The sequence below is a fragment of the Rhineura floridana genome, chromosome 7 (genome assembly GCF_030035675.1).
Source record: "Rhineura floridana isolate rRhiFlo1 chromosome 7, rRhiFlo1.hap2, whole genome shotgun sequence".
Lineage (NCBI taxonomy): Eukaryota > Metazoa > Chordata > Lepidosauria > Squamata > Rhineuridae > Rhineura > Rhineura floridana.
The window spans coordinates 23,543,948-23,548,057 of record NC_084486.1 but is presented as its reverse complement, the minus strand read 5'-3'; the positions used below and the strand labels follow the sequence as shown (position 1 = coordinate 23,548,057).

The following is a 4,110-nucleotide window of genomic DNA, read 5'->3' as shown; positions in this document are numbered from 1 at the left end:
AATCCGATTACTAAGAGACTTCAAACATCCATTTGCTCCAATTGGCATTTGGTCCAGGATCAGCCAGGCCTAACAACACAATCCATGGTAGCATTTAAAAGAACAAGAAATCCCAAGGACTGGTTGATCCATACAGAATATGTAAGGAGCGACAATAACAAGTGTCAATCAACGATCTGTCATACATCTAAGCCAACATGACACCATCCATGTGGCCACTGCTAATACTGCAAGTTTACTCAAAAGAAAAAAAAATGTCAATCCCAACACTGGAAAGCATATTCAAATCCAATATTTTTTTACTTGTAATTCTGTAGAAGTCATTTATCTGATTTCTTGTCCCTGCAATCGGATTTATGTTGGGAAGACATCGAGACCATTAAAATTCAGAATTGGGGAACATCTTTGTAATTTAAGACATGAAATAATGGGTGCTCCGTTGGTCAGACACTTTGTTGAGAAACAACATAAGCCAAATGATATAACATTTTGGGTCACTGAAAGAGTTGTGGGTAATGACAGATTACTCAGCAAGAGAGAGTTATTCTGGATCATTTCTCTGAAAAATCTGGGACCTCTAGAGTTAAATGAGGATTTGGATTTTTCTGAGTTTAAATAAAATAGGAAACAAGGGTTCTATATGAAACTTGGTTTACTGTCTGCAACAACTGTACATGCTAGTTAGTCACTGTAAGTACTAGCTGGATTAGTAAAATTCACAAATGCAGTGATTGTGCAGCTGAGCTGATTTATATACTTAGTATGGCTACTAGAAGCCTTTAAGTTTGGTTTGTATTCAGTGTCGGGGTTGGATAAAGAATTTGCATTGCTTTGACAGAGCCAAGGAAGTATAGTTCCACAGGTCAGTACAGTAGCGCCCTGTTTACCGGCGCTTCTCTTCCCGGCGTTCCGCTAATGCGGCAGCTTTCCATTTTAAAGCCGATTTTTGCTCTTTTGTGACGTTTTCGCATCATTTTCGTGCGATGGCCCCATTATAGTCAATGGGGTTCCGCTTTATGGCGATTTCCGCTTTACGGCGGGGGCCTGGTCCCTAACCCGCCGTATAAGCGGGGCCCTACTGTATAGGGCAATGTCTTTGTGTTTTTCTGGGGGGATGAGAGAGTTTTATGTTTAAGTTGCTTTATAATGGCTATTACAAGATTCTGTTTAATTTGAGCCATACAGTATGATTTTACAAGATGCTAGTCTGATGTTAATGATTAGGGATATATCATAGAATTTTTAAAATGTTTTTTAAGTGATTTATACAGAATATGGTCTCTAAAAGTACTCCTCTGATGTTTAAGACCATGGTGTTGCCTCCATGACATTAATTTGAGTTTGTTTGAATGTTTTTACCTCCTGAGGAAGGAAAGTATTTCCAGAATGCGTAGAGCACTACAATAAATTTTACTCGGCACCAGAGCTTGCCTCTCTCTTTTTGTCTCAAGTTACAGTAAGCCACATTTCAACTGAACATCAGGAAAACCTTCCTAACTATGAGAGCAGTACAACAATGGAACCAATGACCTAGGGAGGTGGTGGGCTCTCCAACACTGGAGACATTCAGGAGGCAGCTGGACAGCCACCTGTCAGGTATGTTTTAACTTGGATTCCTGACTTGAGCAGGGGGCTGGACTCAATGGCCTTACAGACCCCTTCCAACTGTACTATTCTGTGATTCTAACGGGGGGGGGAGGATATTACCATGTACAGCTGCTCTAGAGTGGCAGGATACAAAAGGTTGGTGTATGTGACACCTGCATGAGTGCGTGCAAGGGAGATATATGTGTTTCAACCAAAGCTGTGATAAAACAATATTATATTGTTTTGATTTGGGCAAGGGAAGTAGTAATTTTGGAATGGGAAATAGCCATTTCTGTCAAATCTGTTAATTTCTGTTGTTTTTCTTTTCTGCAGTTTGCTGCTTTGGTACCATTTTTGCCCCTTCCGTTCTGGTTACTGGTTCTTTCTTCCTGAATTAATCAAACAGATAATCACAGCCAATCAGGGATTCTGCAAAAATGGTTTGATGTCACTACACACTGTGTAGCCAATCAGATTTGGCTACATGACAGCCAAATAAGAATAAGAGCAAATGTTCAAGCCTGGACAATGGAAATGAACAAGTGAGCACTTTCACTGGCTTTGCTGATTTTTTTTTTTTAAGTGGGGACACATTTCAACACTGCTGAAAATGTTTCTCCAAAACAGCAATTTGATTCAGTTCATCTCGGATTTTAACAAACTAACTAATGCATTACAAGTTACCAAGTATTCTAGTACAATGTCTTGATCACCAAAAGGTACAGAGGAGGAATTAATTAGGTATGTTTTTTTACAGTGGACAGATTCAGTTTGCCAATCCTGAACTTGCTTGTGGATCAGAATGCAACTCCGAAGCAGAATATGCATTTCTCTGGATTTCATCATACAGTTCTGGTGCACAAAAATTGCGCACAAAAATACTATGTTACTGTTAAAATGCATCTAAAATGCATATTTTATGGAAAAGCACATTGAAAAAGATTGAAATAATGTGTTTTGGGGAAATGCATACAAAATGTGTATAATTAACAATATGTTAAATTTAAATGTGAACTTTTATGCTGGTCTTGAGACCATAATAAATTTTCATTCATTCAAATGTGAACTTTTGGTGCATTCTTTCAAAAAAAAAACCCACACAAATGGGACAAGGCAGTCCTGTGATTGAGTGCCAGGAAAAATGAAATGGGATGGACTCAGGCTGATCTGTCTATTCCTTGTCACCAGTGATCTGGATACATCAACAGGATGCAGCTTAGGGCTGGACACCCTTTCTTTCCTTTGTATAGCATCTCCTCGTAGACCCATGGCTAATGAGTTGCCTGACTTCTTTGTTGTTCAGCAAAACCTGGCACATTGCAAGCCATTGCTGAACTGAGCCTGAGGATTCCAGTAATGTGCGACCCTGTAGGTTCTGCTCATGGCAAATGGTGTGCATGTCACCATCAAAGAGCTGCCATGCGCAAGCTGATAAAAGATGCCTCTGTGGGCAGAGCAGTCATATTCTTTGTCACCCCCACCCCAGTCTTCCATCTGGATGAATTTACTCTTCATTATTCTTACTTTTCCATTCTTCATTTCACAGGATTTTATTTTCCTCAGAACACTTTTAGCAGCTGAGATAGACAATGACATAAAGAAAATAAATCGGCAGTGATTTCTACCCACCAGCACTGTCCATATATTGACAACTGTATGCTCTTTGAATAGGTATGAGTGCATGTCTCCTCTATTTGCCTATCCATCTATCTTTGTTTCTCTGTCAATATGCTTCTGTGAGAGTTTCTCTCTTTCCCTCCCAACCATATTGTACTTCCTTCATAAATCTCTCACAACACAATGAAGCGTCTCTGTATTTATACAGTACCAATGATGTGGAAATGTATCATAGAATGGGGAATGGGCTCTTAACTCCTCTTCTGTTGTTTATTAAACTGCTTGAAATGCATGGGGAGAATGCATCAATATTGTTAAGGTTAATGACTAACTGATTCATAATGAGAGGGAGAGAGAATTTGCAGACAATTTTTTCTCAGTAATTGTTGTCACAAAGACTGTAGGTTCAAAACAAAACCCATATAGAAATTTACTTTCTTCAGGAAGCATGTTCAAAAAGTCTGGGAAATGGCATGTCATTCATGTACCCTTCAGCTGAGATCACTGAGGAGGTGTATAAAGAAAAGGGCAACAGTCACACTGATCCTACACTGAGGTAGGATTGCCTGTAAGGCATTCTTTGGGTAATTTATTAGGAAGCACCACCACTACTAACCTCTCATGGTCTGGGCACACACAGACTTGTGATATTTATAGTGGTCTAAGAGGAGGGAATGGTTTTCTAGGTTCCTAACTTGCTTACAGGAAGACAAAATCCAACATGCAATTCCCAGTTTCTCTCCTTGAAATCTTAGAGCCAACCAGATGCCACAGCCCAGAAAACATATATTCACTCTCTAAGGCAGACTTCTCAGGTTACTAGGAATGGGATCTGTTGGCCAGTGCCAGTTCAAAAGCATTCCTAAAAGGCTGGTAGCAATTCAAATTTGTCCTTTGTCTGCTAGC

At 39.7% G+C, this 4,110-nt stretch overlaps 1 long non-coding RNA gene across 1 annotated transcript; it reads left to right on the top strand.

The window, feature by feature from the left end:
* The first annotated feature begins 810 nt into the window (after positions 1–810).
* Positions 811–2,114, top strand: LOC133388347 (uncharacterized). The gene is made up of 3 exons (XR_009763750.1): positions 811–862; positions 1,452–1,596; positions 1,921–2,114. It is a non-coding gene; the product is annotated as an uncharacterized LOC133388347 (long non-coding RNA).
* Positions 2,115–4,110: the final 1,996 nt, after the last annotated feature.